The sequence below is a fragment of the Hylobates moloch genome, unplaced genomic scaffold (genome assembly GCF_009828535.3).
Source record: "Hylobates moloch isolate HMO894 unplaced genomic scaffold, HMol_V3 SCAFFOLD_3, whole genome shotgun sequence".
In the NCBI taxonomy this organism is placed as follows: Eukaryota; Metazoa; Chordata; class Mammalia; order Primates; family Hylobatidae; genus Hylobates; species Hylobates moloch.
In genome coordinates, this window is record NW_026652278.1 from 44,661,956 (window position 1) to 44,674,818 (window position 12,863).

The 12,863-nt window shown below is 37.0% G+C and overlaps 1 non-coding gene across 1 annotated transcript; it reads left to right on the plus strand.

Moving 5' to 3' along the window:
• Positions 1-1,046: 1,046 nt before the first annotated feature.
• Positions 1,047-1,147, plus strand: LOC116466226 (small nucleolar RNA U13). Its single transcript, XR_004247464.1, has one exon. It is a non-coding gene; the product is annotated as a small nucleolar RNA U13 (small nucleolar RNA).
• The last annotated feature ends 11,716 nt before the right edge of the window (positions 1,148-12,863 follow it).

Genomic DNA, 12,863 nt, shown 5'->3' on the forward strand with positions numbered 1-12,863 from the left:
GATCCACAAAGTCACCAACACTTGGGATTGCTTGTCTTATTTATTTTAGCTATTCTTGTAATTGTGAAATGATATTGGTTTCAATCAGTATTTGAACTTTTTTCCTATGTTGGTTGGTCATTTGAATATCTTCTTTTGTAAAGTGTCTTTTCATTCATTTGCCTACTTTATCTATTATGTTATCTGATTTTTTTTCTATTCACTTTTGGGAGCTTTAAAATATATATTCTGTATGTGAAATTTTTGGTCATATCTGTATTGCAATATCTTTGCTCATTCTGTGGCTTGTCTTATCAGTGCCTTAAAAATATGATTTGATGGACTCTCATTCTTAATTACAGTGTCATCCAACATATCTTTTTTTCTTTATGGCTAGTGCTTCTAGATTGCATCAAGGTCATAAAGGCATTCTTACTAAGTTTTAACCTAGGAACTTCATTGCTTTACCTATCATATTTCAGTCTACCATCTGTCCATCTGAAATTAATTTCTATTTCCAGTGAAAACAAAAATTAGGAATGAAACTTTATTTTGTTCAATATGTATAGCCACTTGACTCAACATCATTTATTAAAATCATCCTTTCCGTTTCCCCACTGCACTCTAACAATCAAATGACCTTGAATATGTAGGTCTGTTTCTGGACCCTCTAGCTGTTTCATTGGTCTGTGTGTCTATTCTTGCACAAGTACCACACTGAACCTGCTTAATTACAACATTTCTTAATATCTAGTAGTGTATAAGCTAGTAAGTTTTGTTTTTCCTCTGTAATATTGTCTTAGTTATTCTTAGATTTTTGCATTTCTGATATAAATTATAGAGACATCTTGTTAATTTCTACATGTACACACTCACACACACATACACATATACACAAACTTGTTTGAAATTTGATTGAATTTTCATTAAATTTGTAGACATTTTTACCATGTCAAGTCTCTTTATTCATTAGCATGGCTTTAGTACTTATTTATTAGGCTTTCGGCTTTTTTTCAAACTTACTTATATTTCTCAAACTTACTTATATTTCTCAAAAGAACACGTTGATTCTTTTGTATCTCACAAGTGTGACTGGGTTTTTAGGCTCATGTGTGAGATGTGCTTCCCTCAAAAATTGTTGTGACTGTGGCATGTTACCTGTGTGATGTGAAAATAAAAAGGCCACACCATCTTCCCTAGGAAATTTAAAGGAAGATCACTACTATTTTTAAGTTTTTCACTATTTTTTTAATATGTCCTTTTTCTGTTGCCTAAAGAATAATTATTTAAAGTATAAAACTTTAAACTACTAAAAAAGAGGAGAGGAAGTCAATCAAATTTCATTCATGATCTCAACCATTTTGTATTAGTGTATTCTTGCATTACTATAAAGAAATACCTGAGACTGGGTAATTTACAAGGAAACAGGTTTATTGGCTCACAGTTCTGCAGACTGTACAACAAGCATGATGCTGGCATCGGCTTGGCTTCTAGGGAGGCCTTAGGAAACTTACAATAATGGAGGAAGGCAAAGGGGAAGCAGGCACTTCTTACACAGCCAGGGCAGGATCAAGAGAGGGGTGGGCAGGTGCTACAGTCACACTTAACCAACCAGATTTCATGAGAACTCTCTCATGAGAACAGCACCGAGAGATGGTGCTAAACCATTGATGAGAAACTGCCCCCATGAGCTAATCAATTCCCACCAGGCCCCACCTCCAATGTTGGGGATTATAATTTGACACGAGATTTGGGCAGGGCCACAGATCCAAGGCATATCATATCTTTTATACTGATGGTGAATATTTTGGTGTAAATATCTTCCACATATACCATTAAAAGGGTATCATATTATATATATATATATATTCTTGTGTATCCTTCTTTGTCTCTTAATAGTTCAGAAATATTTTCTCACTCAAAAATTATCATTTAAACATTACTTTTTAAATTACTAAACAATACTATGGGCATCAAATGTGTGGGTATCAAATAAACTATTTAATAAAGTACTTATTGGTAGTTTCAAATTTTATTTTCAGATTATTTTTTATATTCTGAATAATGCTATAGCAAACATCCTTGTGAATAAATATTTGATTTTATGACTATTAGAGCTTTTTTAAAATATTGAAATAGAGATGGATACACATTTAAATGTTTAATTCTGTTTGCTAAATTACTATGAAATGTTAACACCAATTGATAAAAACCACAACATTGTAAGAAAGGGCCCATTTTTCTGGAACACCAAATGGTGTTGGCAATAAACTACATTTGGTAATGTTCCCCAGAAATATAAAATACATTTTCCCAAATTTCCCCTGAAAACTTCAGTGCCACATAAGCTCTTTAGGAGATATAGCTTCATGGTTAGTTTTCCTCTAGCGTTTTTCTCATATTACAGTCATATGATGGGATGAAGATTTTAGATATCTCAATCTCTATTTTTTTCTCTGCTTTCAACCTTCAGACCAAAGAGGGCAAAACAAAAAACAAGGTTGATAATGAATAAAAAGATGGATTGCAACCCATAATGGCTAGGGTTGGGATAACAAGCAGATTTACTGTTGGTGGAAATGTATACTGGTATCAGTTTGAAAGGCAATTTGATTATGTCAGTATCCGTGAGCAGTTAAACACTTAAATGATACATATTCTTCACCAAGCAATTCCACTTTTGTAAATTTTTTCTGAAGGGAAAATTATAAAAGTGCACAAATACTCATAGAAATACTCAGTGCAGCATTGGTGAAATGAGGAGAAAAGAGAGAGAGAGAATGAAAGAAAAAAAAATGAACAACTATATCATATAGAGAATGCCATTCTATAGTACATCCATGGCACAGAATACTGTATTGATATGTAAAGAAGATGCTATATATATGAATGAATAGATAGTTAAGATATTCTGTAGTATAAAAAGGAAAATGAAGACCAATAGCTGTATCAATTAGGATTGATTCAAATCTAATACAGAAATATACACATGCAGGTTTAATTTCTTTTTTCCATCATGATACACAAAATTATATTTTTATAGTATTATATAGAATATATCATATTTTTATAACAAATGGGAGAGAAGGGCTATTTGTGGACTGAAGAAGTCAACCAAGGACATCTCTTCCCAGGCCCCCTCATCCTCTCTTTTACATTTCAACTCAGAGGGCTGCAAGGATCAATATCTCCGCATAGCTGTTACTCAACTGTGGCCCTGCTATACCTAATAAGACTTACTTTTCTTCTATAACAAGGAATTCAAAGGGCATAAACCCAGGGAGAACTTAGTGTAAAGCACCACAAATTTCATCAGGGACCCAGCTCCTTCCTATATTTCTTCTCTGTGATCCTTAACAGGAAGCTTTGGTCACAAGTTTCCATCTCTGGTCTTTCATTTTCCTTTCAGGTAGGAGTGAGAAGGAAAAATGAAGAAGCAGGGATGGCACCTACATCAGGAGAGCAAAACTTTTAGAAATCTTCAGCAGATTTCTGCTTCCATCTCATTAGCTACAACTGTGTCACAAGACGATCTGTAGCTATAAGTAATGTTAGGAAAAGTAGTTTTTGAATTGGATACAAGGCTGCTTTGAACAAAATGGGAGTTTATGTTAGTTAAAAAAGGATAATAGACATTGAGTGGGCAATTGGCAGCGCCTGCCACAATATCTAGAATATTACTCCATTATCTTGCAAAGGTAAATTAATGTTTAGTTATACCAACACTTCTGTATGTGATTTCATGTATATATGCATAGAGAAAAGCCTAGAGGGAAATACAGGAGAAGTGGAATTATTATTGAGCCAAGTGAACTTCTGTTTTTACCTTATGTATGTTTCAATCGCTTCAGCTTTCTTACAGTGAACATGTATTCCTTTTATAAGGATACTTTTACAGATAAAAAGGTCACTCCTAAAATAAAATAAAGAAAAAGGGGAAGAAAAAGAGGCAAAAGCTACTAGGATTTCAAATTCAGATGCCAAGATGGTAGCTCTGTCATAAAAGAAAAAGACCTTCCTAGTCTGAAGTCATTTATCTGGCACCGTAGCTGTCTGAGTAGATCGAGTAAAACTTCGAGAAGCAAATTTTAAATCTTGAAGTCTTGGTATCTGTATGATTCCCCAAGTAGTTCAAAGAAAGAATTGGGCCAACCAACAATATAGAAAAAGCTCAAATCCATCATCCACAATTTTTGTAGGGTCTACTAAAAAATTATACTGTGCATATTCCATGGAAAAAGAAAGGACAAACAAAATGGCAAGATCTCTGGCTTCTAGCAACCAGTAGAAATGTTGAGGAGGAGGCTTCCTGAACAAGATCCATCTGGATAGGTTATACTGTCAGATATGTTGCTATTTCTGTGATGTGAAATGAGATGTGACATAAGTAATAATAGAAGTAATGAGACCAGTTAATATTTATTTAGTGCTTACTATGTACCAGGCAGTAGGCCAAGTATAATGCAGAACTTCATTCGCTGTAATTTTCATTTTGACCTTATAGAAAAGGAAACTGGGAGAAACCAAATGACTTGCTGAAGTCTGCACAGTTAATAAGTGGTAAATCTAGCATTTCAATGTAGTCCATCTGATGGGAGAGCCAAAGTTCTTAAATGCTGTGTTCCACTATTCCTCCTCACTCAGTGAACCTTCTATACAATCCAGAGATAATCCTGCTTATACTGAACTGTCTCCAAAGACTCACACTTTTGAGCAGACAACAAAGTTGCTGGCCTTTCATTTGGAAGACTGTTGCTAAAATACTCTTGTAACCTCTGAGGAGAGTGAGGCCCTATGGCAAAAGTATAGTACCATGGATGGATTAAATCAGATTAGCCTTACTGAAGGTACAGAGAGACTGACTTAGATTGTGTAGGCCTGTAACAGGCCAAATACCAGTGTTGCAGGGAAACTTGAGGGGCACGCAGTGAGAGACAGCAATCACACAGCTGGAGCTATGCTGGGAGTATTGGTGCAGCTTAGGGATATAAGTTCTACTCTGGGGAAAGAACCCTTGAGAGAGAAGAAATGGTTGGGTTCCAAGGACTATGGCTTAGTTACACGGGGAGCAGGCAGGACAGTAACTCCTCCTGCCTCACCTCACTCCTCCTTTCTCTGTGAGGAAAAAGCAGCTGACAGGGGAAAGGACAACAGTGAGCCAAAGAGCTATGGAGCTGCTGTGATCAAGGGTGTCTGTGCTTTTTATGGAATATGGTGCTCATCTCCATGGGAGTTTGATTCTTCATTCTGAAAATTACTTTTTGCACTTCTTCTGGGCCTAGTGCCTAGGTTTATCATTAGTTCAGAGTTACCCTTCTGGGTGGGTTTATCATTTATGTATACCACATTCCACAGAATTATTCCTGAGAGATTTGTCTGGAATGGCATATTGATTTAATGCATGTATCAACTCCTCTTGATGAGTATGGGTAGCTGGAGAACTAGGTTAATAAACTGATTCCTGCTTTAGCAGAAAAGAATGCTAAGATGTTCATTATGGATGTGTGTTGGGGTAAATACTGATTCTGATCCTGGGTCGTGTGTTCTTGTAGTTTATGGTACTGAATCAGAAAAGGCATGGGAGATAGATGATAACCATTCGGAAATAAGTAGGGGTAAAAATTAGGTGAAAAATATTAGCGGGAAGATCCTGACTGAACATTGGGCTGGCTGGATGTAATAATGTAATAATGCTCCCTTGGACCAATCCATTTCTTGTTCTCTGAAGGACCTTTCTCCTAGCCCTAAATATGTGTCCTTAAATTGCTCCTGATTTTTTATAACTTCACCCTCATTTTCACTCCTCCTAGTCTTCTCTAGTCTAAGAAGTTTACTTTCAACAAGTACATTTAAAGGGAGGAATTGCAAATAATAATTTAATTTAATTCAACACAATTCATTGGTCAGTTGAGGTGAATCAAATTCCTCTAGTTATAAATTTGTAAATTTATAAATATTCACACAAGGTATACATACAAGCAAAAGCATATCAACCCTTTCTACCACTAACAGTTTTCTCATTCACTGGTATGTCACTTTAAACTTTGAAACAAACAGCCTTATGAAGCTTCCCTTGTTCTTAAGCAGAAGCCTTCCCCCTCCCCCACTTTTTTTGAGATGGAGTGTCTCTCTATTGCCCAGGTTGGAGTGCAGTGGCACAATCTCGGCTCACTGCAACCTCTGCCTCCTGGGTTCAAGCTATTCTCCTGCCTCAGCCTCCCAAGAAGCTGGGACTACAGGCATCTGCCACCACACCCAACTAATTTTTGTATTTTTAGTAGAGACGGAGTTTCACCATGTTGGCCAGGCTGGTCTCAAACTCCTGGCCTCTAGTGATCTGCTGGCCTCTGTCTCCCAAAGTGCTGGGATTACAGGCTGAGCCACCGCACCTGGCCCAGAAGACCTTCTATTGTATAATGAGAGAGCTCATCATGTACTAGATGCTGGAAGTACAAAGATGAATACAATAGCCACTTCCCTTGAGGATCTCACAATATAAACTGAGTATTTCAACAAAAAAGATGAACAATACTATCATAAAAGCAGTCAAAAGGGGGAGCACTTATCAAGAGCTGTGAAGGATCTGGAATTTTATTTTCTTAGCAGGCTAACAAATTAATCTAACACAATTTCATAGAAGCTGGCAAAAGACACAAGACTATAGCATCAAAGACGAAGAACTCTATTACTCATGACACAAACATAAGTATCCTCTTTGCTTCAGTTCCTTTTTCCCAACCATTCCCACAAGAGCGCTTTAGATAGATGCTGGACAAACAGTAGATTTATTTCACAGCTTAGGGAGCCTGTGTCTTTCATACCACACGGTAAGCAAATCTGCCATTTCCTTCAGAGAGAGACATTACATCTCTCTTCCAAAGCTATTTGCCACGTAAACATTCTTAAAAAGAAGGGAACAACAGGACAGCTGGTGCCTCACTCACAAGGCAGGCAGAAACACAAGACCCATGGAGAATTAGCTCTGCCTGCAAATTAAGGAGGGTTTCCCAGAGGAATTGTTTAATTTTAAAAATAAGTAGGAATTCACCAGGTACAGAAGCAGAAAGAAAGACATTTCAGAGAGCGGAAACTCAGTCAGCAAAGACCTGGAGATAGAATGAGGAAAGCATAAGAACAATTTGAAATTCCTTAGAGAGTAAAATAGTATTCTCAACTTCAAAGAGTTGACCAAATTTTGATCATTGTTTAAATTTGTTTTGGCTATAAACTGATACCATAGTAGTCACAGCAGTGTTTGTGAGACAAATCATTGAGCTGAACACAGTGAGACTTGGGTGTAGATCAGGATGCAATCTGCTGGGCTCATTGCGTTCCTGGCGCTGCACAGACCAACACCCCACCACCCACCCCAACTTCTCACAACATTGTGAGAACATTGGTTTAGCTACCTGAAGACAACGTTCTTCCCATGGTCCCCAGGCCCTTCAGATCTGCCAGCCACTCCACCTATGTCTTGATCTTTTTTTCCTGAACATATACCGGAAGTCATCTAGAACTGGAAACAATTTTTAGGTAGTCATGAGTCTATCTTTTAAACTGTTGAAAATCCGAAAGGCTAAGTCTGTTGATTGCTTCTGGTTCTGCTAGAATTAATGTTGCCAAAGCAACCAGTCAAGCAGTAAAGATATCATATTGGCCAGGTGCGGTGGCTCACACCTATAATCCCAGCACTTTGGGAGGCCGAGGCGGGCGGATCACCTGAGGTCGGGAGTTTGAGACCAGCCTGACCAACATGGAGAAACCCCATCTCTAATAACAATGCAAAATTAGCCGGGTGTGTGGCACATGCCTATAATCCCAGCTACTCAGGAGGCTGACACAGGAGAATCGCTTGAACCTGGGAGGCTGAGGTTGCCATTAGCTGAGATTGCGCCACTGCACTCTGGCCTGGGCAACAAGAGCAAAACTCTGTCTCAAAAAAAAAAAAAAAATTCATCCTACCAGCACAATTAGTATTTTATGTGGCTTTGGAACTGACGTGGCCCTGCCAAGGAAGGTGCTGGCCAATGTGGAGAAAAGAATTATTGGTAGCCTGACAACCCTTCCTGAACTGGGACCACCTGCATCAACATAATGGGCAGGGGAAAGAGTTGTGATTGTTAAATGCAGATTCCCGGGTGATACTCCTCTGAATTTTTAAACGAATTCCTTTGGTGGTTTTTATGTACTCAAATATTTTTATACACTCAAATATTAGAACACTCCTGCTAAAGACGGTCCTTGGGGAATGAGTCTGTTTGTTCTGAGGGAGTTAATAGACCTTTCTGGTGAGCAAATGCACTTCTAGGCCTTGGTGCGGAATTTTCCACAAGCTCCCGCCGGGGACTCTCCAACACGGCCTCCTAGGGAAGGATAATTCATTCTCGGTGTCTCACCATAGGGTTGGGCTGGCAACAGAGGTTGTTTCCTCTTATCCTGAGGGTGACTCACACAAGTGACCCAGGAGTACAGCCTACATTTAATCAGCCTGAATGTGATAAGCCTCCGAAGAAGGTCCAAGTGGGTTGGCAGGCTCTGGCCAAGAGGCACATGGGTCATAGAAGTGAACAACACACAGTGTGGTTGGATGTTTAGAGAAGCACACTAACAATAAAGTCCTAAGAACACCAAAAAATATGCATCAGGGTAAATGTCACAAAGGCAATAAATGGGGTACAATGAGGGAAGGAATAAAAGATGAATTCAGTTTATTTTCTTTCAAAGGCAAAAAGAAAGGTGTCTTGGGAATCCTCACAAAGAAAACACACTAAGTCTGTGGAAAATGTAAAGGCAGGTAAATACCTGTAGTATGTCCTGAAATAAACATATTTTATATTATAGATGATTGTATTTAACACAGTATGTCTTTTAGTCTTCACAACATTCCTCTAAGTTATGTACAATTACACCTGCTTAATAAATGAAGAAACTGAGACTCAGATGGTCTAAATTATGTATTCATGTGTCCCACAAACATTCAGGGAGCACCTACCAGACATAATATCGAGGTTCTATAATCAATCAGTGACTGAACCATGGTTCCAAGCCAGGCCTCTGACTTTATAATGTGGTATTTCTGCTGTCAAATTGCTTACAACATGGTTACAAAATGTGAAAATATAAGTTATAATGCACTAAGTAAACTAAAATATAAGATTTATCCCCCAAAAGTACATGATAAACTTCCAAATGAACAAATCAATGTCTGTGGTTTTGGAGGACTTTAGAAGGCTTCATACAGAAGTATGGGCTTGAGATGGACTTTTAGGATTGAGAGATGGTCTCAGGAATAGAAAGCATTTGCTCTGAGTTAATACAGGAAGTTTAAAAAGAACCCATTGAACATGTAGATTAAAAATACCAGTTCACTTAAGCAATATTTATTGAATCAATAAATACAATGTGTACAATTTCTTAAATCAGTAAACTCTGAGACTCCAAAATCATAATAATATTCAAGCGCTTATTAAATAATTTATAACCCAGTTGAAGAGGTAAGACGTGAAATTATAAAATGATTAGTGGTGAGACCTAACAGCATTATAGAGTTATGTAATAAACCATTTAGCTGTCTAAATCAAGGAATGTCATAATAAATGATAAGGTGATGGTTGTCTAAACAGTAAGAGCCAAAGGAATTAGAAACAAAGTAAATGTGACCTCTTGATGATTTTGGAAGTTCCAGGAAGAAAAAAACACTGGAGCAAATTAAAGAGAGAAAGAGAGAGGGTGTGTGCAGGTGTGCCGGGGTGTGGGTGTGTGTGTGTGTGTGTGTGTGTGTGTGTGTGTGTGTTTGCACCTCTGTTGTTTTTCTAGGAAAGGCAGATCTAACATTGTGTTTTAGTCTTTCTGTATTTTTTTCAAGTAAATGACTTCCTAATACCCTAAGAGGAAATGCATGTGATATTTTTCTTTTCTCTTAAGTGTACAATTTTTAATAAGTTCCTATTTCTTAGAATTTTGCATTGTAATTGTCATTTTAATTTTCCTGAGGGTATAAATCTTAACTTCCTACTTGATTCAAGGCACAAGGATAAACTTCTTAGAATGGAAGTTTTTGTGTGTTTTGTAAGTGTTTTTTTTCTGGGAAATATTTTTAATTTTTTCTTTTATTAAAATTTGAAACAAATATGACAAACTGCTGATATTTATTACACCTGGGTAATGGGAACATAAATATTTTATTAATGCACTATATTGTATAATGTTATATTATACTTCTATATACTGTAAACATATGAAATATATAGTATTGTATTACATTTAAATTTTTCAAAATAGACACAAACTCTTCCCAAGTTATTGTACTCCCAAATTCTTGACAGCAGGAACACTCCACACAGTAACATCCTGCACCCAGCATCAACATGAATTTACATATTTAAATATTAACAGGATTTAGAGATGGTCTCAGGAATAGGGAGCATTTGTCTTATTCTGTTCCAGGATCCCACCTGGATACTGGATTATATTTTGTTGTTATGTCTTCTAAGGCTCTTCTTGGCTATAACAGTTTCCTTGTTTTTAACGACTTTGAGAATTTTGAGGACTGCATGTCAAGTATTTTGTAGAATGTCTCTCAACTGGGATTTGTCTAATGTTTTCCCTTGATTATACTGGGTTTATGGGTCTCGGAAGGACGTTCACATAGGTAAAGTGCCATTCTCACCACATCATATCTAGGGTTCATACTATCAACACGCTTAATGGCTTTGATGTTGGCCTCAATTACCTGGATGTGATAGTGTTTGTTCAGCTCTTCCATTGTAAAGTTACTTCGCCCCACCCCCACTGACTCTCATCTTTTTGCAAGGAAGTCACCCTGCACAGCCCATGCCTAAGGAGTGGGGAGTGTCTACATCAATTATTTGGAATTTTTCTGCATGGAGAATTTGTCTCTTTTCCCCTATTTATTAATTTATTCAATTATCTGTTTATATCAGTGTGGACTTGTGGATCTTTATTTTCTACTTTAAGTTATAATCCAATACTATGTTATTTTGTTGCTCAAATTGTTCCAGCTTTAGCCATTGGCAGCTCTTTTAGTTAGTTCCTGCAGGGCATATATTTTTATATAAGTATGATATCTTATATGACATTCAGACTGTTGTATATATTCATTTTTAAATGTCAATTTGTTCAAATTATAAAAGTAATACATGCTATGAGAGATAGTTTTAATAATACAAAATGCATAAAAAGCTAAAGTCATATACAGCACATAACTCAGTATGAACATTTTAACATATTAAGCTTACTTAACGCATTCTTTGGTCCTCAAAGGAACACAATGTGGGAAATACGTTGATGAAAGAGAATATTTGTCTCTGAATTATTTGTTGGTTTCTTCCTAATTAAAAAGAGAAATAGGCTGAGCGCAGTGGGTGAGGCCTGTAATCCCAGCATTTTGGGAGGCTGAGGCTGGTGGATCACCTGAGTTCAAGAGTCCAAGACCAGCCTGGCTAACATGGTGAAACCCCGTTTCTAATAAAAGTGCAAAAAATTAGCCAGGCATGGTGATGCACACCTGTAATCCCAGTACTCGGGAGGCTGAGGCAGGAGAATCGCTGGAATCCAGGAGGCGGAGGTTGCAGTGAGCCGAGATTGTGCCATTGCACTCCAGTTTGGGCAACAACAGTGAAACTCCGTCTCAAAAAAGAAAGAAAGAAAGAAAAAGAGAAATATATATATTTTCATTTCTCTTAAGTATACAATTTTTAATAAGTTCCTATTTCTTAGAATTTTGTATTGTAATTGTCATTTTAATTTTCCTGAGGCTATAAACCTTAACTTCCTACTTGATTCAAGGCACAAGGATAAACTCTTAGAATGGAAGTTTTTGTGTGTTTTGTAAGTGTTTTTTTGTAAGATGTGATCAATGATTCAAATCACTTAGTATAACATTTTTATTTAAAAAATAATTTTGCAAATTACTTGGCAATTAAAATGGTTATTGTACATCTCTTCTTTGTAATTCATACAGACCAATACCTAAAAGTATACAGAGCTAAGCCATTGTTGATGTACAGCTACTTAATAGAATATTACCAGTAGGATGATTATGACTTTTACTCAAAAAAATGGCAAGAGATTCCAACCAATTAATGGAATGAAGAATGAGGTTCCAGAAAACACATTTCTCAGTACTGAGAATAAAGCAGAAGAGGAAAACTAAGTAAGACACTACACAGCCAAGCACTGGCCCCCAAACTCTAGAATCTTCCTAGCAGGGTCTGGAATTTTTAGTTTTAAACTGATGGTAAAGATGAAGACCTGTAAGGAATATGTACATTCGCATTTTTATTCCTGATATTTTAATTTTAATAAATCTCTTTGCCACTAAAAGTTTACGTTTGAACCATTTTTTTTTCCTAAAACGTGTATATGGCTATTATATTTTTTGAGTCTTTGCAAAATCTCTCAGACTATTCTTTTCTTGTCCCCATAAATAAAAGAACTTTAATTCTAATTGTAATGGTTTCTGACTTGAAATTCCTATATTTTTAAAAATGGAAATTGAGTTTCTGATCTCCAGTTTTTGTCTTCAGAGGAAAGCTTTCAAGTTTAAATAAACTATTTGAAGCTACCTGGGTTTTAAATTAATATTCATTTACTACAGTAGAAATTTATTTTTTTCATTTATTTTTTTTTTTTTTTTTGAGACGGAGTCTCGCTCTGTCGCCCAGTCTGGAGTGCAGTGGCACAATCTCGGCCCACTGCAAGCTCCGCCTCCCGAGTTCATGCCATTCTCCTGCCTCAGCCTCTCCGAGTAGCTGGGACTACAGGCGCCCGCCACCACGCCCGGCTAATTTTTTGTATTTTTAGTAGAGACGGGGTTTCACCATGTTAGCCAGGATGGTCTCGATCTCCTGACCTCATGATCT